Source organism: Procambarus clarkii, chromosome 49, assembly GCF_040958095.1.
Source record: "Procambarus clarkii isolate CNS0578487 chromosome 49, FALCON_Pclarkii_2.0, whole genome shotgun sequence".
In the NCBI taxonomy this organism is placed as follows: domain Eukaryota; kingdom Metazoa; phylum Arthropoda; class Malacostraca; order Decapoda; family Cambaridae; genus Procambarus; species Procambarus clarkii.
The window spans coordinates 34,827,937-34,855,453 of record NC_091198.1 but is presented as its reverse complement, the minus strand read 5'-3'; the positions used below and the strand labels follow the sequence as shown (position 1 = coordinate 34,855,453).

At 43.2% G+C, this 27,517-nt stretch overlaps 1 protein-coding gene across 1 annotated transcript in view; it reads right to left on the bottom strand.

Moving 5' to 3' along the window:
- Nucleotides 1-2,084: 2,084 nt before the first annotated feature.
- Nucleotides 2,085-27,517, bottom strand: part of LOC123763247 (protein tramtrack, alpha isoform) — a 242,845-nt gene continuing 217,412 nt past the window's right edge. The window contains 1 exon segment of the mRNA XM_069303178.1: nt 2,085-10,430. The gene's annotated coding sequence lies outside the window, so the exon portion shown is untranslated.

Here is a 27,517-nt window from a genome sequence, read left to right as displayed (position 1 = left end):
CAAGACTCGAATGCCTCTGCCGCCCCCCCCCCCTGGAAGGGGCACCCCCGAAGCTGCCCGAGTGTCGAGATCAAGTAACCCCTGCTCAGACCCCGAAACCCTCAGACGCTTTGGGGCCGGAAGCAGGGGAGGGAGGGGGACCAGAACGAACAGAAGGGGAAGGACGAGGAGGTGCGCACTGAACCAGGATCGAAGCGATCCCCACCCCCAAGTCCGGGTCTCAAAAAGCAAAGTGGGGCAGCCCCGGGGCATCCGGGTGAGCAACCAACCGAGCGTGTTGCAAGAGACAAAACCTACACTGCAACGCACGCGCCGCCTGTACCCGAAGAGAATCATCAGAGGATTGGGTAAATTGAGTCACAAGTAAGCAGCAACACTCACAGGACTCGGGGTCGAAAGTATCACCGACCCAACAGGCAGCAAAGCAAAAGGCAAAAACAATGAGGGTCACCCTGAGACAAGGGGACCGAGCAACCCTCAAACTCGTACACAGCGAGCGGGGACTCCGGGGTCACATCCATCGGACCCACGCGCCCCCTAGGGGATTCTCAGGGTCCTGAGCATTTACCGTAAGAGGACTCGCGCTCAGGTAGTCCCAGGCAGGGCGCTGCTAACCGGCGCCCAAAACTACCAAGTGAACTTCTATATCTGTACCCCAGGGACGTGTACACTCACGGGGACCTAGCAGGGGGGCGCCACTGAGGAGAACCGTGAAAGGGCAAAAATTAATGAAATAATAGGACAGAACCCCCACTAGGCAAAAACAAAAAGAAAAACAAAACCCCATAAGAGGACAGCGAACCGCAAGGAACAGAGCCGGCCGCTATGTCGGGAATACAAGCTGTGCAGCACCCTGCGCCCCTACCAGTGCAAACTGCCTCTTACCTGCCAGTAACAAGGGAGAACAGAACACCCAAGAGCCCAACAGGCGGCCGAAAAACCGAAAAGGTAAAACGGACCAGCAGAGGCAGACCCCGAGGAGCCTGTGGAAGGTGGCCCAAGCCCCATGGGCAGTACTTACAGGGCACCTAGGGAAGGAAGCGAAGCCCTAGGCGCATGCAGCCCGAGTACTGAAGATAACTCCTGGCTCTCGCACCCACAAAAACAAACACCATACGCAAAGCACAGTGCTGTAGCGACACCGGAGCCAGAACACACGACCTTCGCCTATAGCATCAGCCTCAAGAACTGAGGTGTGGGTAGTCGGCGTGGAGGGTCTGGGGCTCCCCCTTCCCCCTCCTGGGGAGGGGGGAGCTGTGCAGACAGCGGCGTGGCGCCGTGTGATGTCACACTAGTTTGCTTGTTTTTTGTTGGAGAGTTCTATCCACTAGTTCGGCTTTTGGTAACAATTTTAACCGGAATAGGGGTTTGTTTTGAGGCGCTTACCTTTCTGGGTGCCTGTTCCGGTCGATGGCAGACATAAAATGCTTCCAACCACACGGGGGCTTCTATAGGCCATTGCTCCCCTTGCCTTTATAAGGGGGCCCGGTTCTGGCCGTGGTCCCCGGTAGGCCTAAGAACTCCATACACGTGACTGATGCCAAAGTCTGACATTAGCATATCAGCCTGGGATAGCTCCGGGGAGCTGACGGGGCTCCCCTTAGAAAATGCAACTTCTCCAGGCCACTACGGCTAAACCACATGTGGTAGATTTTTTTACTTGGATTTTTGTGCTTCCTGGATGCTAATTAACAATGTCAAAAGAAAAAATAAATTTTTCAGAAAATTTTCTTGCGTACTTTGGGGCTGTCATCATTTAACAGTTGGGCTCTCCAAGGATTAAACAAATTAAATTCTGAAATATTGACCAGAGTATGAAAACTTTCAACATCTATGAAGAAATTGCAACTTTATAACTATTTGGGTAACAATAAAAATATCAATACTGTACTGTACTTTATGGTATGGTTCCAAGACATGCACATCACAAATCTATATACAGTAATTGTAATCAGTTTAGCAAGAAAAATAAATACAAATATTGAAGACCCATTTGCATCTGCAGGTAATATAAAAGTGACTTTGGTATCTTTTGCAACCAAGACTATTGGGAATATCCCTAACATCAGAATGTGGTAATAAAATTTGTATAATTTTGGCTTACTTTATTAAAATGTTTATACATGGAGTTCCCGCTTTATGAACAATCGCCTTACGAACACTCCTCCATGCGAACATTCTCCCAGGTACACATGTACCCTCTTCATGCATAAAATCATTGTACTAACTCTCTGGAGCGTCCCTTTGAATTTCGTGGCAGAGCGTTCAAGCAGTAGCCACATGGTCATACAGTATTGTATGGATGTGGGTCATGGCTGCATGTGTATGATACACTCCTGCCAGTGGGTAGTGGGGCTCTGAGTTGTAGATAGGAGGGTGCGGAGGCATTTACTCATGAAGCCAATTACAAAATTGCGGACCACAAATACAGTGCACATGTATTGTAATTTATTTATTCATGTAATTATACCACTTCATTCTTCAAAAACAGCTAACTTGACAAGCAGGATAGCTCCATCATTCAAGGTAAATAATGTGGTTTTTATATTGTATGTCCCAAACTTATTGGTTTTGTAATGATTTTTGGAGGCTGGGAATGCATCTCCCACTTATATCATTGCGGCTATAGAAACTCTTGATTCGCATTCCAAACAAATGCTAAACAAAAAGTCACAGAACGTAACTCATTCATAACTGGGGAACTGCCTGTAATTCTGAAGGTTTCTATCTTACGTAAGTCTTGAGAGTTTCTAGGCCAAGCATTAAGATATTTTCCAGATATTGTATGGCCACTGCATAATTTTAATGAATTAACCTAATGAAAACTGTAGGTATCTCTATTGGGAGATAGGAATGATCTAACTGGAATTTAAAGATGAAAATGCAAATAAAAATATAAAGTGTGAATCAAGTTAGATTTTGTATTATAAAAGTGGTGGTAAAACTGGCAAAAATTATTTGTATTATTAAAAGGGGCATCCTTTTAACCATTTTAAGCGCATTTATCATTCCCCGGTTTTTATACAAATAATGTAAACATGATTATAATCCATCTACAGTACAGTACAGCATATAGATGTAATGCAGTTAACTTATACCCCTGCCAAAATTATGTTTTCATTTATAATTGCTTACAATCATGGAAGGTTATCTGTACCGTGAGGCGATTACATTGTGGGAAAAAACATCCCACATCACCCATAAATTGTTTAATACAATATGCAGAAATAAAATTTACTGCTATGGCTGTATTAATTAAATATCAATTACAGTATTTTAGTTAATCCTCTAAAGGATGGCTTATGTGACAAATCTGCTCCAGAAAACCAGAATTATAAATTCACATCACTAGAGCATCTCACACCCAAAATGCTATTACTGTACTTACTTTAACACTAAAATCAACAGTCTGAGGACTGAAAATAACATAACTGTTCTTCCCTAAATTAATTACATTGTCAATTATTAATTAAAACAAACCCCTCCTTCCAATTATTAATAAAAAATGTATTCGGAGAGATGTGTCCCTGGTGCGGGAAGGAGGGGGACTCGCTTTATTGGAACCGGAGCTGAAAGAGGTGTCGTCTGTGATCCCTTGTGCTGTTCCTGAGAAGTTACTCTCATGGAGTTCAGCAGCTCGGATTAACACCATCAGTTCCTGGGAAGTCGTCGTTTCCATTCAGTTGTTATTTTGTAGAGCTCTTCCATTTACTGTATATTCATACTGTTTCAGTTATAGTGAAAATGAATGCCTAAAAGCAGTTTAGTATCACCTTTTATGTCAATGCTATTTTAATCAGCTATACCTGTAATTGAATGCATTGTTGTAGTAGATTTAAGAGTGAAATTCATTGGCAGATGAATGTTGACGAGTGGAAGTTACTAATGTGGATCGTTGCTAAGAGACATTGACCACGTAACTGAATCTTGCCTTACGCTGCTCACTAGCGACACCGTAGACCACATGACCATATTGAGTTCGGCCTGGCTACTGAGAACTTCTACTACTATAACAGCTAAGCTGTGGTGTAATTTAACTAACAAAATAACTAGTAGATTTGAATAATGTGAATACACTATAATATAAACCATCCCAAACACTCCTGAGTTAATTCTCATGTAATGGAAAATAAACTCCCCAAAGTTTGTGAACGAGGTTAATCGGTGGGATAAAATTAAAACCATACAGTCAACTTTTGAAGAAATAATTTAACAGTAATTAAAATAGAATTAATTTGATGAACAATAAATAATAATAGCTAAATAAAATAATTTCCCACCGGTAAGATTTTTCACATAGATCATCCAATCACACTTTGGTGTTTACAGCCGGTGGATGAATCTATTTCTGGATAACAAATCGATAGAATAGTAACAAAGAAGTGGACTACGGTACACTTCCACTGAGCTGTACCAGGAACAGATTTACGTGCCTATACACAATACTCACTGTTTTTGTTAATTTGTAAATAAATCAAGTTATTCCACACACTGTACACTAATGCGAAACAGCAAATATATAAACCCTGTAACATGATCATCGCAGCTTTCCTCTTTACTTGGTATGTCAGCAATAGTACATCCTACAGCCCATGGACCAAATGATCACCTCACCTGGCAATCTCGTCCTGAGCACTGACATTACAAGTCTTAGATAACTGTGTTTTTGCATTTTTCCTTACTTTTTTGCATGCAATTGTATAATTTTTAAAGTATTTTAGCAGTTTTTATCATAGTCTCACCTTAGGGGTTAATATGAATAACTACAATTCTCTGTTGCCGTGTTACTGAGAACTGAAGTCGGTAAACTGTGACAGCACTCATCAGCTGGCATATTATCATACTGTTAATCATCAAATTTGAATGGGAAAAGAATATAATTATCTAATGTTATTCAGTCAATAACTTGAACATTGACATAAAAATATAAGACATAAAATAAATGATATTCTGACGTGGTGAATTCATATTTGTATATAATTTCAGTGTTTTAATAAGGCATGGATACATATACAGTAATACATTGTTTCAGAAAAAATATTTCATTATCAAAACTGATTAATACATAAAGAAACATGTTGCCCACCATGAAAGATTACCTTTTATGTAGACCAAAATGTTCTACAATAATGTCTAAGGCAACTAAGGACATGTTCCAGAGAGCTTAAAGTTATTTAAGAAAATGAGCTGACAATCAGACTTTAACACAACTTGACAAGTGATGATAATAACTGAGAACCTATACTGCAAAAACATGAAAGGAAAATGTTATAATAATTATATACAGTATTAAATATGTTACAGCCAACATAAAAATTGTTAATATAATTTCAGTGTTTGCTAGTACAATTTTATTTTAGTTTGTAATATTTGTACATAAGATACCTTTCAAATGAATTACTGACATTCCCTACATAAACTAAACATAATAAAAATATTTACACCCATGCTAAGTGAAGTAATTGTACCAGAACTTCAACTAAGCTCTTCTATATCTAATATCTTATAATCAAATTGAAAAATTGAATAGCAACCCAGAAAAGTAAAAGTCAAATGGGAGACAGCTTAAATACACGAGGAACCACCAGTGACTGACTCAGTGGGAGTGAGTTGGACCGCACTCCCAATATAATAATTTATCACTGCTAGAACAGCAATGTCGAGCGCACTGCTCTACGAGTCGGAATACTACAATCAACATTCTGTAAATAATATATATTTTATTAGCTATAAATTTAACTCCTCTAGTTACAAGTAAGTCATTCTTGTGCTGCCCCCCAAGTTCACTACATGCTTTCATCCCTACGAGTTTTTTTTTTTTTGTGAAAAGTTGCCACTGACATATGATTTGATTTTCTAGTTTCTTATGTATATTCCATGTCAAAATGTAGATAGTTTACCTTTATTTTGCTGCACTAAGGTTACAAACCCACTGACAAAAATACATTTAAACTGCATATATTATATCTCTATCTGATAAAATTGTATGAAATATTTATATACAGTACAATACACAAACTATCATCCAAAGCTTATGAACAAAACTAACAATGTTGCTAGAATAGGAGTCAGGGGCCAGATTCACGAAGCAGTTACACAAGTACTTACGAACGTGTACAACTTTCTTCAATCTTTGACGGCTTTGGTTACATTTATTAAACAGTTTACAAGCAATGAAAACTTCCCATACAACTGTTGTTATTGTTATAAACAGCTTCCTGGTGCTTCGGAGCTCATTAACTGTTTAGTAATTGTAAACAAATCCGCCAAAGATTGAGAAAAGATGTACAGGTTCGCAAGTGCTTGCGTAACTCTTTCGTGAATCTGGCCCCAGGAGTTTGCTACCAGCCGAACTCTCTTGGCAACATTTCCATATATAGAAAGAATAATGACCTTTTTTCTAGTAGTTAAAGAGTTCCAAAGCACCATTGGTTTGGAAAGACTTAATAACCTTAAATCTTAAGTTTTATTAAATTTTCAATTTATGGAAGAAAAATAATTCAGACTTGGAGAATTTCCAACTGCAAGTATTTATTCTTCTCTTATTGTGTCAAGTGTATGACACAAGAACAAGAATGCCTGTAATTGAGATCATGCAAACAATGACAACGTTGTGTACACTCCCATGCAACAGGTCGGCAAACAAAACCTAAATTACTGTAAAAATTTGAACATTTCCCAAAGGAACAGATAACACAAAATGGTATCCAATAATCGTTAAACATGCCCACGATGCTATCCTACTGATAACTGTACAGAAAAGAGCACTTTTACCTTACAGTAACCAAGTAACTAACAAATAAGAAATAATCTAATGAATACATCAAAGGAAGTACAGTAGCCTTTTTTGTGAAGTTACAAAATGTTAAGAGGAAGTGTGGGTTGCCAAGGTAACCACAAGAACTAGCTCTTGGAGCACAAGTAATTAAGAAAGCAAGTCCTACAGCATCACTATCACCGTTCATGTCATCATCAATGCCAACTTCCCAATTACACAACATTTGCTACCACACATTCGCTTAGTCAATTATTTCCTTTGAATGTCATGATTATCTCTTGTGTATACTGGGTGTTGGGACCATGTTGTACCACTACTGTACCATTATCAGTGTATACTGGGTGTTGGGACCATGTTGTACCACTACTGTACCATTATCAGTGTATACTGGGTGTTGGGACCATGTTGTACCACTACTGTACCATTATCAGTGTATACTGGGTGTTGGGACCATGTTGTACCACTACTGTACCATTATCAGTGTATACTGGGTGTTGGAACCATATTGTACCACTACTGTACCATCCTCAGTGTATACACTGCATGTTGGGACCATGTTGTACCACCACTGTACCATCAGTGTATACTGGGTGCTAGGACCATGTTGTACCACTACTGTACCAACAGTGTATACTGGGTGTTGGGACCATGTTGTACCACCACTGTACCATCAGTGTGTACTGGGTGTTGGGACCATGTTGTACCACCACTGTACCATCAGTGTATACTGGGTGTTGGGACCATGTTGTACCACTAATGTACCATCAGTGTCTACTGGGTGTTGTACCATGTACCACTGCTGTACCATCAGTGAATACTGGGTGTAATGACCATGTTGTACCACTATTGTACCATCCTCAGTGTATACACTGGGTGTTGGGACCATGTTGTACCACTACTGTACCATCCTCAGTGTATACTGGGTGTTGGGACCATGTTGTACCACTACTGTACCATCCTCAGTGTATACTGGGTGTTGGGACCATGTTGTACCACTACTGTACCATCATTATATACTGGGTGTTGGGACCATGTTGTACCACTACTGTACCATCATTATATACTGGGTGTTGGGACCATGTTGTACCACTACTGTACCATCCTCAGTGTATACTGGGTGTTGGGACCATGTTGTACCACTACTGTACCATCATTATATACTGGGTGTTGGGACCATGTTGTACCACTACTGTACCATCATTATATACTGGGTGTTGGGACCATGTTGTACCACTACTGTACCATCATCAGTGTATACTGGGTGTTGGGACCATGTTGTACCACTACTGTACCATCCTCAGTGTATACACTGGGTGTTGGGACCATGTTGTACCACTACTGTACCATCCTCAGTGTATACTGGGTGTTGGGACCATGTTGTACCACTACTGTACCATCATTATATACTGGGTGTTGGGACCATGTTGTACCACTACTGTACCATCATCAGTATATACACTAGGTGTAATTACCTAAGTGTACCACTAATGTACCATCAGTGTATATACACTGGGTGTTGGGACCATGTTGTACCACTACTGTACCATCAGTATATACTGGGTGTTGGGACCATGTTGTACCACTGCTGTACATCAGTGTATACTGGGTGTTGGGACCATGTTGTCCCACAGCTGTACATCAGTGTATACTGGGTGTTGGGACCATGTTGTACCACTACTGTACCATCCTCAGTGTATACTGGGTGTTGGGACCATGTTGTACCACTACTGTACCATCCTCAGTGTATACTGGGTGTTGGGACCATGTTGTACCACTGCTGTACATCAGTGTATTCTGGGTGTTGGGACCATGTTGTACCACTGCTGTACATCAGTGTATTCTGGGTGTTGGGACCATGTTGTACCACTACTGTACCATCAGTATATACACTCAAAGACAACGATTTTGTTTAATGAACTGTTAAATTATTTTATGCTAATTAATAAATTTCTTTGTCAAAACTTCTAACAAAATTGAGGCTAAATTAATATTTATACAATGTAAAGTGAAATTAATTATAACATTCTTTCCATTGTGAACCTTAACTACTACAAGAGGTAGTTTACTACCTTTATACAGCTTAAGGACCAATGTATTAAGCTATCATTAAATGTTTGAAAAACTAAATGTTTTTAGAACATACCCAAAAAATTACACAATTAACCTTTAGTAGAATAATAGTTAGACAGCAATAATGTTGTAAATGTATTTAAGTACTAAGTCACTTGTCCTCACTTGCCAGTTAGAGCACCACCATCAACATCTCCCTTAACCACTTTGATCTCTGCTACTCACGCCCTTAGCCCTCAATAATTATAAGTTATCTTAATGTTTCTTCAGATGCACATTACATTCCTTTTTCAGATGGTATTCCATTTTTTGTTTTTACACCAATTTTCACTCGTGTGTACCAGTTACAAGCAACTCGAGATGTTCACATCTTTTTCCTCGAGACTCGTAAATCTGTAGTTTTGCCTATTTAATATTCAAATGGTTTGTATAATTCATTACATAATGAGCTAATGACACTTTGCATTGTTCAATTACTAAACATTAAAGCCAATTGGTAATAATGAATGAGGTGGTGGGCACATGCCTCAACTGACTACTGTACAGAAATAATTGTTGTCTACAGTCATCTGATATAGGCAGTTATCTTGTACCCATCCAGCGACATGATAAAACACACACAGTACTCTACTTAGCTATCAGAGCCAATGCAAAAAAAAAAGAAAAGAAAAAAAGGTCATAAAAATATACATCACTGATTTTCACAAATACAGAATACGATAAAAGTTTTAGGAAATAATTTTAAAGGGAAAAAATAGAGGCAGCCATAGTCAATTTAATAATTATTTATGAAAATGGAGATGATAGTGATGAAGCAGTATTAGGGTGCCTGAGTCAAGCAACTGGTCCCATCCATATAAGCTAAACTATCAACTGGATACCAATGTTTTATTACTTTCCTAAAAGAGAATGGTAGGAAATAAATCACTAAGCATTAACACTTAGGTGTATATCCATCAATATTTTAGCCATTATGCAGCATATTCTTGACATGCTCACTGCTCAACATGTACACATTTAATAATAATAATAATAATAATAATAATAATAATAATAATAATGATCATTATTATTATAATAGTGTAATAATAATAAAAACGTCAGCGTACAATACTTAAGGTGTGTGATATGAATTGGAATGACAATGATAACATGATAGTGATATTTTGTTTAAAAAAGAAGCTGGTATCATTGGGTTAAACATGATAGAAAATAATAATTTTTATGATGATTGGCTGAAAACATACCTTATAACACCCAGAAAAAAGGTACAAGTATTTAGAATTTCAATGACAAGTGCCACTCAAAAAAAAATTAAACACACAAAAGTATTTGGTATCTATCCATAGCTGAAATACTATATGCTTACTTTTGTCAGGATTTTTAAGCATATCTTGAGCTAAACAAATATGTACAAAAAGACTTGCAGGAAATACAAGGAAGGTGCACACATGTACTATTCCAATATAATAAAATATGTCTAATAACACAGGATCAAGAGTTGAAAGAATTTGAGTTAATGTGAGACAACAGATCCTGTGCTGAACACAACTGCGGCCTTCGTCAAGGATTTCCCAACAGTCTGCAAAAATAAGTGACAATTTAGTGTTACTGTTAAACAATTACATATATTCCAGCAAATCTACTAAGACAATATACATATATTATTCAAATGATATACTGGTGGCCCTCAATTTGTGCTCCTATATACTATATATAACCTTGTGCAATTCAAATTTTTAAAATACATGAGAATAATAAAGTTCAACAGACCTACAAAAGTGCCCTTTTGACTACAGTGGAACCTCAGTTTTTGAATGCCCCTGTTTTTTAATTTTTGGCCCTCGAGCTCAATTTCTTCAAAAAATAGGACTCAGTACTCGAGTTTGTTGATACACGTATGGGCCGACTGAGTGCGTGGCACACTTCAATTTACCAGTGTCTCCCACCACGTGACAACTGCGCTTGAATTCTATGTGAAGAATTTCATTGTTTTTGTGCTTCTTTGGTTTTTGAACATAAAAGTTATTATATATGATGCCATGGGTTCGAAGAAAGTCAGTGGTAGAGTTAACCTAAGTAACCTAACCTAACCAACCTAAGAAAAGACTGTAGTTGAAAGGATGACGATAGAGAAAAAACAGAGATAATTGATAGTGAGACAATGTCATACTACAGACTTAAGTGTTAAAACGTAGGGAAAAACAAGTGTCTATAGACAGATTCTTAATAAGACAAGCAAGCAATGAGCTACAACCAGGTCCTAGTGGTAAGTACTGTAAACCCCGCGATTATCCGGAATTCGAACATCCGGAAAACGCCCTTATATGGCCAAAATCATGATCGGATAAAGTTATCACAATATCCGGCCAAAATGGCCACAGGAACTGGATAAAAGCTGGTTTGGTCGGATAAAATATTGGGGCCGGTTAATTTTCTGCCGATGTTACACTATCCAGACAGTCGGCAGGATAATTATAGCTTTCTCCGTATATGAAAACCATGAGGCAGTCCGTACGGTATTAATCCCATCTGCCTGTGACTCGAGGCGCATGGTGTAGGAGGGGGTGGGGTGGGGTGGGTGGTGTCAGGAGAGAAGGAAGCATTGGGAGGGACCACCTGGAGGGATAAGGGGGGGATGGGGAGCAGCCTATACACTACAGTACAGGAATTACCATCGATTTTAGAACAATTCATCATAGCCAAAATCAAAAGAAATACTAGTAATTATGTAATAAAAAATACCATACAAGTTTCCTAAAAACAATTTGCACAGGCTGAAGTTTCCTTCAAAAATATTTTATTTTTTTTCCTCCTGGCAGCCTACATAACGTGCCTCCTCCCTGCCCCGACTTGACCCGTTCAGGCCTGGTCAAGCTATGTGCTCTCTACCCTCGTGTTACACCACAGTGCTGCGCCATTAGTGAAATATTTTTTTAAATAACTTTTTTATTTTCCTAGTAACTTTGAACGTTTTTGGCCAAGACTATGTCTGGTAGCAGCTATGAATCAGTTCTGGAGGTGTAAAGAGGAAGAAGGTTGTCCTAACACTTAAGGACAAGCTACGTGTTATACAACTTTGTGAAAATGGCCGGTCGATCTCAAGTGTTGCCAAGGAATTTAATATAGGCATTAGTACTGTTTCTGATATAAAGAAACAAAAAGAGAAACTTATGAAATTCATTTCAACCTGTGAAAGTGAAGGTGCAAGCACTAGCAGAGGGTGTGGTAGAAAGACTATGAAAACTTTGATGCATGTACAGTTGGATGAGGCTGTGTACAAGTGGTTTGCATCAGCACCGCACAGCTGGCATGACAATTCGCGGCCCAGAAATACAAAAAGCTGCAAGCAGGTTTGCTGCAAGCCTTGGAATAAAGGATTTCGAAGCGAGTGAAGGGTGGGTTGCAAGGTTCAAGGGTAGGCACAATATTGTGAAGAGGAAAATTGTCGGTGAAAAATTGAGTGCAGATGAAAGCAGTGTAGAACCATTTAAACAGAAATTAAGAGCTATACATTGTGGCAAATAATTTATATTCGTATCAAATTTATAATGTAGATGAAACTGGGTTGTATTGGAGGAGTTTACCAGAAAAAACTCTAGCAATGAGGAGTGAGGGTTGTGTGCCAGGACGTAAAGTCAACAAGGACAGGCTCTCAGCCATGATGTGTGCGAATGCCGACGGCACAGACAGAATCACGTGTGCAATTGTTGGCAAATCTAAGAAACCAAGAGCCTTGCAACATTGCATGGACAGACTGCCAGTCAAATACTATAACTCAAAAAATGCATGGTTTACACAGGAGATCTTTCTTTCCTGGTGTCATGGCGTGATCTGCAGGGAATTCGTGCCTATCAAGTTAAGAAACTCAAGGTAAGGCCAAGCGAAGTTCGAGCTTTGCTGCTGCTTGATAATGCGCCGGCCAACCCCAAAATTGACACTGTTAACCTCACATGATGGCAAGATAACGTGTATGGCACTTCCTCCTAACACAACCACTCCCATCCACTCTATGGATCAGGGAGTTATCTGTGCCATGAAGAGGTTGTACACCAAAAAGATGCTAAACGAAGTTTTGGTGGTTTTGCCTCTTCCGGAAGATATTGAACTCGGTGTGGATAACAGGGCTAAAAAAAAAAAAAAATAAGAATTTGAAGAATTATACAATCAAGGAAGGCCAAGGTGGCCAACTGGGTAACTGGGCCAAGGTGTGGAGTGAATTAAAGGAATCGACTTTGAAAAATTCCTGGAAAAAACTCTTCACGTCTACGGTCAGAAATGAGGAGGATGAAGAAATGGATTTTGAAGGATTTACAGATGAAATCCATGGAATGTTTAGAAATGCCGGCGAAAACTTAGAAAGACAGGATGTAGGTTGATTGGCTTGAAAAAGAAGCCAATGACCCAGGATATGGTGTGATAATTGAAGACGAGATTCTCCAGTCTATTACTGGTGAGATCAACGAAGAGGATGAAGAAGGAAGTGAAGAACCAACACCAATGACCACAAAATACAGTGTACTCATGACCTATGTTGACGGATTAATAAATTTTTCATCCAATTGTGCTCATCCAGAGGTTGGAAACATGTATCCGTACCCGAGGTGAACAAAAGAGCTGATCATACAACTGGCCAGTGAACACAGAAGGCAAGCTACACTTGATTCTTATGTGGTATGAAAATCAAACCAAGCGGCTTCAACAAGTGAGGCGGCACACGCAACCCAAGTGCCTTCAACAAGTGAGGCGTCACAGGCAACCAAAGTGCCTTCAACAAGTGAGGCGGCACACGCAACCCAAATGCCTTCAACAAGTGAGGCGTCACAGGCAAGCCCAGCGCCTTCAACAAGTGAGGCGTCACAGGCAAGCCCAGCGCCTTCAATAAGTGAGGCGTCACAGGCAAGCCCAGCGCCTTCAACAAGTGAGGCGTCACAGGCAAGCCCTGCGCCTTCAACAAGTGAGGCGTCACAGGCAAGCCCATTGCTTCAACAAGTGAGGCGTCACAGGCAAGCCCAGCGCCTTCAACAAGTGAGGCGTCACAGGCAAGCCCAGCGCCTTCAACAAGTGAGGCGTCACAGGCAAGCCCAGCGCCTTCAACAAGTGAGGCGTCACAGGCAAGCCCAGCGTCTTCAACAAGTGAGGCATCACAGGCAAGCCCAGCGCCTTCAACAAGTGAGGCGTCACAGGCAAGCCCAGCGCCTTCAACAAGTGAGGCGTCACAGGCAAGCCAAATGCCTTCAACCAGTGAGGCTTCTGCAGCTGACAGTGAAAACTAACTTTGCTTAATGAACTGTACAGTAATTTTAAGTGTTAATTTTAGTGTTGTGTTAGTATAAGTTACGTAAATTGTCAAGAATTTTAAACTTCAAGATGTGTGGCATCAATCAAGAAGATGAACAACAAGGTAAATTGAGGTTTCTAGATGAATATTTAATAATTATATGTGGCAAGGCAATTCAAATTATGTTGTTTGTAGTATAAAAATAGTTGGAAATGGTTAGTTTTGAACTCGTAGGTGAAAAAGTACCATTATCCGAAAAATGTGATAATCCGGCTGGGGGTCCTACCCATATACTGTAGTCCGGATGATCGAGTGGAGACAGTAATTACCAAAAGAAGACACCAAACTGGGAAGGCTATGTAGCACCACCAAATGTGCAGAATAATCAGAGGGCACTAATTATCACCAAGGATGTCAATACAAGAACAGAAACGCATAAGGTGAACGATATCAAAAGTATCCGATTCATCAAGAATTCTATCGCGGAACAAGTGGCCGCGAGGGATGGTCGGAAAGCAAGACACAAGCTCATCCTGGAAGTCAGGGCATTCAATGAGGATATGCCCAACTTTAAGAAGGACGATGCAATTTGGACTATAAGGAGCAGGGCGGCGCTCCATTAAGTGACCGTGAGTTAAGTGTGTATGGCCAATACGCAACCTTGCTAGAGCCGTTTCCCATCGCCGGTTAGGGTAGTAGGAAGGCCATCTTGAGGTTATCTTGAGATGATTTCGGGGCTTTAGTGTTCCCGCGGCCCGGTCCTCGACCAGGCCTCCACCCCCAGGAAGCAGCCCGTGACAGCTGACTAACACCCAGGTACCTATTTTACTGCTAGGTAACAGGGGCATAGGGTGAAAGAAACTCTGCCCATTGTTTCTCGCTAGCGCCCGGGATTGAACCCGGGACCACAGGATCACAAGCCCAGTGTGCTGTCCGCTCGGCCGACCGGCCATGGGGGACACACTATGCTTAAGATTATGCAGTTTGTTACCAAAAACAGAAGACCAACAACCCTGCCAACGGGCAAGAATAGAGGAATGAATAACTGGGTAAAAGTCGGAATAAGGTATACCTTTACGGGAGATGGGACAAGAGCGGATAGCTTCCCTAGGGCAGCATCCGCACGCTCATTTAAAACAACACCAATATGGCTGGGAACCCAGCAAAACTGTACTGATATAAATTTACTGGAGATAAGAAACAGCCAATGTTGAATCTTGACAACAACCGGATGGACTGGATTAAAGGACCTTAGAGCCATGAGGGCACTATGAGAGTAAACTACAACCACAAAGGAGGATTGACAACGAGAAAGCAGGAGACAAAGAGCATAGAGAATAGCGTAAAGTTCTACTGTGAAGTTACTTGTCTCAGGAGGTAGGCGACACATATAAGTGTTATATATCAGGAAAAACAACAGAGTAGCCTACACCGTCTGCAGACTTAGACCCATCGGTGAAGATAGAAATGAGTGGGAGTGTGAAGAAAAGTGCTCAAAGAAAAGGTGTTTCAGAACCGTAGGAGGGGTAAAAGCTTTAGTGATGCGGGGCAAGGATGTACAAACTTTTGGAAGGGGGACTCTCCACGGGGTCAAGGAAGGAACAATACGAGGTCCTAGTGGTATGCCTGCAAAACGTAAGAGAGTACTCCAGAAATATTACTTCTGTTATAATGGAAGGGGACTCCCCTTCCAAATACTAACACTTCTCCTCCTCTACCCTTTCTCACTGTCTTCCATACGCCAACAAGAGTCCTCAATAAAGATATACTTGTACGTACTGTAGTACATAATGTAAGTAATAGTATGTATAAAATGTATTTTTAAGTCAATATTTTAGAGCGTGTGGAACGGATTAATTCAATTTACATTATTTCTTATGGGAAAATTCGTTTCGGTTTTTGAACCGTCTTTGGGAATGGATTAAATTAGAAAATGGAGGTACCACTGTACCTACATTTGTGTTCACCATAGCGAACCACTAAGCTGGTATGGCGCATCCAGACAATAATTGAGGTTGCCACAGTCAGCTGACAGTCCCCTCCTCCTTCACCAACGTTCCTCCTCCCACTATACTGTTTGTGTTGTTATTACACTAAACACACTACATTATCTACAAGTATCTACATGTTTTGTTCACCATAACTATACAACTAAGCTGGTATGGTGTCCAAATAACATAGTAGCCACCCTACACAGCATGACAAGTCACACACCAATCATTTGGACTGAACGGTACAGTGACTGCCATTCTATGTCTGCCATCTCACTTCTTGCAGGTCGGTGTTCACTCCCCAACCATCGAAGTGGTTGGGCACCATTCCTTTCCCTCCATCATTTAGAGAACAATATAGAGCACATAGGTATGTCTAGAGACACAGTGGAAAAAATGCTCAAGGAGCTAAGTAAGAGCAAAGCAGTTGGCCTAGGTGAAGTTTTGCCATAGATTCTCAATGTGAACTCTAACTCAGCATTCTATTTCAACTGATTTTTCAGGCATCCCTGTGTACAGGAATCGTAGCAGATGTGTGGAAAAAGGCTAACATAGTTCCAATCCACAGAAGTGGGAGCTGGGAAGACCCCCCCCCCCTCAATTATAGACCTGTATCGTTGACAAGTGTAAGAGTCAAAATATTGGAAAAAACCAGCGTTGAATGTAACGAAACGCCATTTCCTGGGCGAGACCCGAAGGCTACCCGAAGGCTCCCCGGAGCTTTACCAGGCTGATATGCTAATGTCAGACTTTGGCATCAAGTCATGTGTATGGAATTCTAGGGCCTACCGGGGACCACGGCCAGAACCTGGTCCCCTCAGAGAGGCAAGGGGAACAATGGCCTATAGAAACCCCCAGTATGGTTGGAAGCATTCTATGTCTGCCATCGACAGGGTCAAGCATCCAGAAAGGTAAGCATTTCAAAACAAACCCTTATTCTGGTTAAAATTGCTACCAAAAGCCGAACTAGTGGATAGACCTCCCCAACAGAAAACAAGCAAACTAGTATGATGTCACACGTCACCGCGCCGCTGTCTGCGCAGCTCCCCCCTCTCCCCGGGAGGAGAAAGGGGGGGCCTCAAACCTCCCACGTCAGCTATCCACCCATCAGTTCTGAGGCTGGATGTCAAAACACGCGAAAAACCGCCGACCGGAGGGAGAGAGGGTTGCCGGGGAGCCTCCGGGTCTCACCCAGAAAATGGCGTTTCATTACATTCAACGCTGGTTTTCTGGGAGGAGCCCCGTCGGCTCCCCGGAGCTAGCTACCCAGAGAAGAAGGTCAAAGGGACGGAAACCGGGAGGCGGACACCACGCACCCCTCAATGGAAGCGAGACAACCGGCAGCAAACGCCAACCCAAGGCGTCTCAGCCCCGAAAGGGCCCGGGAACAACACGAGACAACAAGCAGCAAGGCCCCTGTACGAACACCAAAGATCCGTGCTCGAATGACAGGAAGGACACGCCGCCCAGACGGCAGCAAGAGCAGCGAAGCCACGAATGCCACGGGCATGGGGAAAGAACACAGGCAGGCTAGCTGTAAGAACACGGCGGACAATCCGGGACACCGTCACCCGCGAACAGGGAAGAACGGAACCGGATCAACTAAAAGCGCACCCCCGGACAAAGATGCTATGGCACGCAAATAACAGCGGAGGGCCGCATCTGAACACAAAACACGACACGCCCCCGGCCCGACCAACCAAGCACCAACAACCCTTGGACCCCTCCGGAACGCAGCAGCCCCATCCTGTGCCAGAAAAGATGGAGACTGCTGCCACCGAACAACCAAAACAACAAAACCGAAGGAGCAGAAAACTCCTGCGGAGGAGCAAGAAGCCCAGCGACCCGACCCCCAGAGGCAAATGCCAACAGGAAAAAGAGCCGACGAAAAAACAAACCAGAACCAAAGGGGCACCACCAACCGAGGATGAAGACAGAGCACGCTGACCAGAGTCCAGGACAGTGCAAGCGGCGCACTAACAGGCCGGAGGTGAAACAACGCACTGAGACAGCTTACTAACGGTGCAGAAGCAACACCAAGACCGAAAGCAAGACGAAGTGGCTCCGCCAGCGCCGCACAAAATGAGGCGACAGTATGTGGCAAGATGACGGCCCCCAACCCTCACCAGAAAAACCAAGCCGACGCTAACAACTGCAGCCACCTAAGAAGGGACAGGAGGAAAAGGAAGGAATGCCAAAATACCCCATACTGCCACCAAGAAGAAGTACGCAGATGGGACACCTACCACAAAGCCACCAGACCACCAACCGGAGGCGAAACCGCGAGGCAGAACGTAAACAGCCCCAACAAGACCCCTCCGAGCCCAGGAAAAGGCCGAGCCTGCAGGAAGATCTCGGGCACGACCATCAAAGCCCAGGCGGCACAAGGAGATGGAACGTCTGCCGAATAGTAAGCTCCCCAATGCAAGCAAGCCCGCCAGGAAATCAGAAACGACGGGACCGACGCGAGACATCGCAAGACCCGGAAAAGCCAACCGGCAGGGCAAGCCAGGAAAACCGAAGAAGGCGTAAGGGTTGCCACCAGAACAGTACCCGAACCAAGGGGTACGAGCAACTAAAACACACCAAGACAAATAAGCGCACCATAGGACACAGGCTGAAAGAACGCCTAAGAAGCCAAGGAATGCACGAAGAACACCCCTGCGGCAGAGGAGGAAACAATGGGAACGCACAAGGATGGGAAGCGGTAGAAATCGACCCCCCCCCCTACAGCAGCAAGTGCAGGCAAAACCGACCATAGGAGATGCCAGGGAAGCAAGTGTGGAGAGGCAGGACGAAAGAGCTGAAGCACAAACCCCAGGAAACAACCAGGGGTGGACAATCAGGCAGGGGAAGAAACCCCACGCACATGGAAGGGCCAAGCCAGGGACCCGAAGACCACGAAAAATAACAAGCAAACCCCCATACGCAAACCCCAGGCACAAAACAGCAGCAAAGTGCTACACCACAACCGGACACAGGAACAAAGACACGCCACCGCGAAACACGTTACCAATGCACACGTGCAGCAGCAACACCACCGCAACATGTAAATAGCAACCTGCCTGTGCAAAGGCAGAGAATGGTGCAGGCAGACCCCAGACAGGGCCGATGGAGACACGACAGAACCCAGCAGGCCCAGGAACCTGCACACCAGGCGACCGACGGCGGAGATACCCGCTCGATACCTGCTGGATGGGGTTCTGGGAGTTCATTTACACCCCAAGCCCGGCCCGGGGCTAGGCTAGACTTGTGAGAGGGTGGTCCACCAGACTGTTGCGTGGAGCGGCCCACAGGCCCACCACAGCCAGGATGGGCCGGAACCTCTATTCGAAAACAGGCTACTGTTCCTTGTAAGTCCAAGGATGTACCGGTAATACGGCGGATGCTCGTAGGTAGGACGTGTAACAACCGCAGACCTCTGATGTTTATACAGTGTTCCCCGATTGTGCCTATGGCACCACTGTACTTCACTGGTACTATCCCGTAAGTTCTTCCATATAGGCGGGACCCAAGAGCCAGAGCTCAAACCCTGCAAGCACAACCAGGAGAGCCCTACCAGGTGAGTACCTAACCAGCACCACAACCCACACACCTCATAACACGAAAGAGGTGGGTCCCCTGAAAGACTCTAGCATGGGTTGGATATTCACAAGAGTGGGACTGGAAGGGTTGAAAAGGGACAGTCACTGGTGTGCCAACGGTCTCATTCGTACATAAATATACCTAAATAAAGACAGGTATGTAAACATTTTTACCGCGCCCGGCCAAAGACGCCAGACCGCAGAAACTCACCTGTTGAACGGAGGCACGAATGTGACACGACCCAACAGTGCCCAGAAGATCCTGGGAGCACCGCCAGGTGAAGAAGCCAGAGCCGGACACGCAGGAGAGCAGAGTAGAGGCGAAGGAGGCGGCCCACACCCATGACACAGGGAAAACCTCGGCGTCCTCCCCACAGCTGGAATCCAGGACACCCCCAGAGCGAAGGGGCACATACCGGAGAAAGGGAGAAGAGCGAGAGGCGAAGCACCCAAGAAAAAAGGGCGCAAAACACCAGCACTAAAATACACCACCCAGACCAAAACAAACTCTATGGTGCATCGCATGACACGCTGGCCGAACCGCACGACCCACTCTGCGGGAAGGCGCCAACCAGGACTTCTGCACTAGAAAAGTAGCCAAAAGAGGAAGCAGTAACAACAAAATCAGCCAACTAAGCGAAGACAAAGAGCCCAAAGGGAACCCAACCGGGCCACGAGTAGCCCAATACGGCGATCTGGACTAGGAGCCGACAGACATTCCAATAATACGGGCAAGTAGCGAAAATCTTCCCAAACCCTCGAGAACACAGAAGCAAACACCAGTCCCAAAGGCACACAAAGGCACAGTCACACCCGAGACCAGAAGTCACGTAGAACCCCAAGAACGGGGAAACATGATGAAGACACCGTCCCAAAAAAAGGGTGGGAGGAAACATCCACCCACAGGACGAAACCAACCGACTCAAAAGGCCAAGGAACTGAGCCCGGGGAGGGGCCGAAACCAACAACACATACGGCGAGTGGGAAGGGAAACCCCACACCGCGTAACCACAAGCCCTGCCTAGAGGGGGAGAAAATCCCCGCGGGGTCCTATGGGGCAAAGGCCCCCCCAAGTCAGCCCCTCCCCAGCCCCGGAACCCACACGACAGGCCCCAGGGCCGAGCCGTCCCCCCAAAGCCCCGGCCGTACCAGAAAACTGGGGCAGCCGCGAAAATACTAAGGAAGGGAGCCCACTGGAAGACTCTTACAACACAGCTGGAGGAACAGGCTCAAATGCCCCCGTGACTACCCCGGAAGGGGAATTCCCCGAGACTGCCCGAGTCTCAAAACCATCGAACCCCGAACGCCCTGAACCCACAGACGGTAAGGAACCGGATGTAGGCAGGAAGGGCGGATCCAGAGGAAAGACAAAGGGGGCATGGAAGGAACCAAAGCAACCAACACCCCCAAGTCCCAACACGAACCAAAACAGGGCAGAGCCGGGGCTCCCGGGGAGCAAACAAACGAGAGCGTTGCAGCTACCTACCAAGGCTCAAAGTGCATAGTCCCTGCTGCCCGCACTCGCTTAGTCAGCACAACTGGGTAACCGAGCCACAACGAGCAACAAAACTCGCAGGACTCCGGGTCGAAGGTGTCACCAACCCCACAGGCAGCAGACGGAGGCAAAACAGAGTCACCCTGAGACAAGGGGTGAGAGCAACCCTCAAACTCGCTGGAAGCGAGGGGGGACTCTGGGATCACATTCATCGGACCCACGCGCCCCCAGGGGATTCCCCAGGGTCCCGAGTGTTTACTATAAGAGGACTTGCGCTCAGCTAATCCCAGGCAGGGTACTGCTAACTGGCGCCCAAAGCTACCAAACAACTTTCTAAGAGCTAAACCCTCGGGACATGTACACTCACAGGGACCTAGCAGGAGGAACCACCAGAAAAATACTCAGAACACAAGGGACACATGGAGCAAGAACTGAAGGCAGACCCCCCACCAGGTAGATAAACAAAAAGAAAAAGAAAACCCCGCAAGAGGACAGCATACCCAAGCGGAACAGAGCCGGCCGCCATGATTGGTGGAGACAAGCTGCACAGTACCCAGCAACCCACCAGTGCAAAACTGCCAATTACCCTACGGAGAACAAGGGAGACAGAACACCCGAGCACACAAAGAGTGGCCAAAAACCAAGCAGTAAATGGTCTAGCAGGGACAGAACCCAAGGAACTTATGGAAGGTGGTCCCAAGCCCCAAAGGCAGTACTTACAGGGCACCTAGGGAAGGGAACCCTAGGCGCATGCAGCCCGAGTACTGGAGACTCACTCCCGGCTCACGCACCACCTAGAAGACAGACACCACATTCTAGGTACAGTGCTGAAACAACTATTGGAGCCGGAGCACACAACCGGTGCCTATACCATCAGCCTCAGAACTGATGGGTGAATAGCCGGCGTGGGAGGTCTGGGGCTTCCCCTTCCCCCTCCCGGGGAGGGGGAAGCTGCACAGACAGCGGTGCGGTGACGTGTGACATCATACTAGTTTGCTTGTTTTCTGTTGGGGAGGTCTATCCACTAGTTCGGCTTTCGTTAGCAATATTAACTAGAATAGGGGTTTATTTAGGAATGCTTACCGTTCTGGATGCTTGACCCGGTCGATGGCAGACATAGAATGCTTCCAACCACACGGGGGTTTCTATAGGCCATTGTTCCCCTTCCCTCTCTGAGGGGGCCAGGTTCTGGCTGTGGTCCCCGGTAGGCCCTAGAACTCCATACACATGACTGATGCCAAAGTCTGACATTAGCATATCAGCCTGGTAAAGCTCCGGGAAGCTGACGGGGCTCCCCCCAGAAAATAATTAAAACTAAATCTGTAAAAACACCTGGAGACAAATGATATAATATCAGACTGTCAGTATGGTTTTCGATCTGGAAGATCCTGTGTAACGAACTTACTCAAGTTTCTATGATCGAGCCACAGAAATTTTATAGGAGAGAGATGGTTGGGTTGACTGCATCTATCTGGACCTAAAAAAGGCTTTTGACAGAGTTCCACTAAGAGGTTGTTCTGGAAACTAACACATTGGAGGGGTGACAGGTAAGCTTTTAACAAGGATGAAAAATGTTCTGATAGAAAAATGAAGGGAGTAATAAGAGGAAGTGAATCAGACTGGAGAAATGTCACAAGTGGAGTACCACAGGGTTCAGTTCTTGCACCGGTAATGTTCATTGTCTACATAAACGACCTATCAGTTGGAATACAGAATTATATGAACATGTTTGCTGATGATACTAAGATAATATGGAAGATAAGAAACTTGGATGATTGTCATGCCCTTTAATTAAGGAGACCTGGACAAAGTAAGTACAGTGCATCCTCTCTCTAATGAACCTCGCTCTAGCGAATTCTCGGAAGATCCGAACAGATTGAATTCGGTACTAAATGTGCAGTGGAACATACAATATATATAATTGCTGTGATATAATTTTGTGGTGATGAGCGTCAAAAAGTGTCCAAAAATTAAAATATTTGTTAAAATTCTATTTACTGTTCTATTATTATGGGACTAGTTTTAAAATATGCGCCTTTTTATTGCGAACAATTTGATACCAAAATGAAGGACGTAGCACGAAAATTTATGTTATCAAACTGAACGAGTATATACAATAGTGTGCAGGTGTCCTAATTGGGTTTTCAAAAAATATAATGTGCAGAAAAACAAAATGGAGTGAAGTGGAGGAATAATGCTAAGGCATGGGTGACTAGGCAATTTTTTACAGAGTGGGTGAATGAGGTGGTGTACCCTGCCATCAAAAAATATCTGCAAAACAGTTTGCCACTGTTCAGTTTGCGTCAGTAGTTTCAAAGTGTTATATGACAAAGAGTGCTGGGAAGACGGGACACCAAGAGCGTAGCTCTCATCCTGTAACTACACTTAGGTAATTACACTCAAGGCCCTGCTTCTCCTCGACAATGCTCCTGCCCATCCTCCAGGCTTGGAGGATTCATTGATGGAGGAATTTAGTTTTGTTACAGTAAAGTTCCTTCCTCCCAACACCACTCCTCTACTTCAGCCTATGGACCAGAAAATTCATTGCCAATTTTAAGAAACTTTATCAAAGGGCACTTTTTCGGAGATGCGTCGAAGTGACGAATGCCACAAAACTCACCCTCAAAGAGTTCTGGAAAAGCCATTTTAACATTTATAGTGCTTTAAAACTTGTAGACAAAGCCTGGCAAGAAGTGACTGTAAGAACCATGATCTCTGGCTGGAGAAAATTGTGGCCTTGTGTTGCAGAACGAGACTTTGAGGGGTTTGAGCCTGAACCTGAAGTGCCTCTTGTTGAGAAAATTGTTTCTCTGGGCCGACAATTGGGCTTGGAGTTGGATGGTGCTGATATTGAGGAGTTGGTGGAGGAACACAGCGAAGAACTCACCACTGAAGAACTCCAAGCCCTTCAAAAGGAGCAGCAAGAGGAGGTAGCTGAGGAAATTTCTTCAGGGGGAGGAGGAGGCAGTACAGAATGTCCCATCCTTAAAAATTAAGAAAATGTGTGCAGCATGAGAAGAACTGCAAATTTTTGCTGAAACAATTCACCCAAATCAAGTTGCAGTAGGCCGTTGCCTTAACCTTTTCAATGACACTGGGAGGCATCACTACCGACAAATATTAAAACGATGGGAAAAACAAGTGTCTCGACAAACTTTTAGCGAGACAAACGAGCAGTGAACCACAACCAGGTCCTAGTAGTATGTAGGCAAAACGTTGGAGAGAGTGTACCCCAGAGAAGTCATCACTGCCTGATGTTATAATGGAAGGGGACTACTCTTCCAAACAGTAACACCTCTCCTCCTCCACCCTCATCACCATCTTCCATACACTATCAAGAGTCCTCCATAAAGGTAAGATAAATATATGTACTGTATTGTAGTTAGGGAAAAAATTGTATTCAGTATAAAATGTATTTGTAAGTTAATATTTGGGAGGATGGGGAATGGATTAATTTAATTCCCATTATTTCTTATGGGAAAAATCGCTTCAACTTAAGGGGGCGTCTGGTTGGCATCTGGGTCCAAAAATGCAAAAATGAAAACTCATTCGAGTTCAATCAAACTTTTTTGACAAGTTCTATATGAAAAGTGTTTCATCTGGTCCAAGTTTCAGCATTGTAGCATAAATAGGAAGGGAGAAAAAAAATATTGAAGTAGTTGTGAAAATAATGCAAAAATGGTCAAAATCGATTATCAATCAAAAGTGTCAACTGAAATCATAACTACAACTCTTTGCTATCACAATAGCATATATTAAACAAATATTATTATTAGTTTAATTGGAAAAAAATTTTAAGGAAAAAAAAAAAAAAAAAGGATTTTTTTTTCTTTTTTTTTTTTAAATAGTTTTTTTTTTCATTTTTTTGGGGGCGATTTGCATCAAACTTACACACCTGACTGTACGTAAGCCTATCTGTAAGGATGCCAATTTTGAAGAAAATTGGTTGATGTCAAACCCAGCCACAGATTTTAGAACCTTAGACTTTATTCATTTCTGTTTTTTTTTCAATTGACACAAACGTTTACAAAACTCATTCTTTTTTTATTCAATTTACATGAAACTTACACAGTATATGTAGAGGGCATGTCTCTACATTGGGGGGCTTTCATTTTTCTCTAAGTTCATTTATTGATTTTATAATAGCAATAAACATGCCATATTTGCAAAAAAATTTTGGGGAACTTTGAACATTTGTATTAGGAAAACTAAAGATGTTTTGGAAATTCTAAATCCCCAAATCCTTTATTATATGCTAATGTGTCAGAAAAGTGTCACAGAATAATTTTATCTGAAACGTGTGTTCTGAAGTGTGGACTTGAAAATGTGTAAAAAACGTTCAAAAAAAATAAAATAAAATAAAACTCCCTTTCTATTTACGCTGCAGTACTGAAACTTGGGACAATTTAAGCACTTTTCATATACAACTAGAAAAATAATATTGGTTGACATTGAACAACTTTCATTATAATAACCAGACGCCCCCTTAAGATATTTTGACTTACAATACGTCTCTGGGAACGGATTACCATCGTAAATTGAGGCCTCCACTGTATTTTATTATATATCATATAAATATATTGGCCATTGGCAATATTTCTAATGTCCCCTTGTATGAAAAGCTGACAACCCCTTTTTTTTTCCTTATACTGTATTTTTCTCTCCTTTGTTTCTATGTGGATTTTGTTATGACTTCTGTATCTTGGAGAATGCATATCCAGCACTAAGCATGTGAAGTTGCAACGAAATTGGTCAACATGTTAATAAGCCACAGGTAGCAGAAGTTGTGACTTTTATTTAATGAGGGCAGATTTATTTACAGATTTCAAACTCTATTCTCTCTCTTTAGGTTGTATTGATGAATAAGGCCTAGATGAGGGGCCTTATCACTTATATATGGGCAATATATAAAGTTACTGGAATATGTGTGTTTGTTATCCCTAACCTATCCCAATATTTTCTTTTTTGGGGGGCTATTTTTTCTTGACTTTATTTCAACATATGAAACAACAACAACCTACAACTTTCACATATTCGAGTACGAATGCTAAGCAATCTTATTAAAACTTACAAGATGCGTCTATATACAAGAAGTACTACATACATTGTCGAGAACTTAATTTTTCTGTATGAACAGAATTTTCAACTATGTGACACAAAAAAAAATTCAGTTTCAGACAGATTCTCACCATTGTTACATATTATTTGCCAAGTTCTTAGTTCTAAGGTTTCCTCTGGTTTGTTTAGTCATAAAGCCATAATGTTTGGAGTTATAATTTTTTTGTGTCTAAATTTTGCACAAACAGTATTTGGATCTTATCTTGAGATGATTGCGGGGCTTTTAGTGTCCCCGCAGGCCCGGTCCTCAACCAGGCCTCCACCCCCAGGAAGCAGCCCGTGACAGCTGACTAACACCCAGGTACCTATTTACTGCTAGGTAACAGGGGCATAGGGTGAAAGAAACTCTGCCTATTGTTTCTCGCCGGCGCCCGGGATCGAACCCAGGACCACAGGATCACAAGTCCAGCGTGCTGTCCGCTTGGCCGACCAGGTGGTGCCGATATGGTGCCGATATGCGGCCATCTCCCTGGATGGCCACATTCAAAAAATGTTTTACAGTAAATTAACTCAAACAAAATTTTCTCTAGAGAAACATGAATGTTATATGCCATTCGAAGACCATAATGAATAAAATAACAATCGGAGACATTTTAATAATTTTATACCAAATTTGAGACTGTGAATATATTTCTTTTCAATTTTTTTCTGATTATGGTATGTTGATCCATTAGGATGAGTTGGGGCATTTACCATGAAGATTATGGTAAACCACACACAAAAAAAAAAAAAAAAAAAAAAAAAAAATAAAAATTGAGTATGTTTGAGGAATTTCCAGTGCACAGTCACCGTGCCCCTTAATAGCTAACAGCCCACCTGGTGCACAAAGCTTCTAATATTGTTAAAATGTATTGCCTCATCATGGGAAAATAATAAAAAAAAAATTGTATGCAGCTTACTCTGGCCATAGTGAAGCCTGAAAGTCTTGCAGTGACACCATGATTCATGAGTGTTCCTCGAGCATGTAATTACCTAAGTGAAGTTACAGGGAGTTCTCCCGTAGCCTCGGGACTGGCTGGTCAGGATGTGCCCCTCGTCCGGTTTAACACAGGCCTAGTCCTAACATTGAGCCTTTAGCGTGCCCAATCGTTCAGGTGCAGCGGTACTAAGTGTGCGACACCTTGACTACCAACTGTTGTAGGTTGTGGATAGCTGGATTGTATAGAACTTCATGCAGACATTATTTGTGAGGCGGTATCT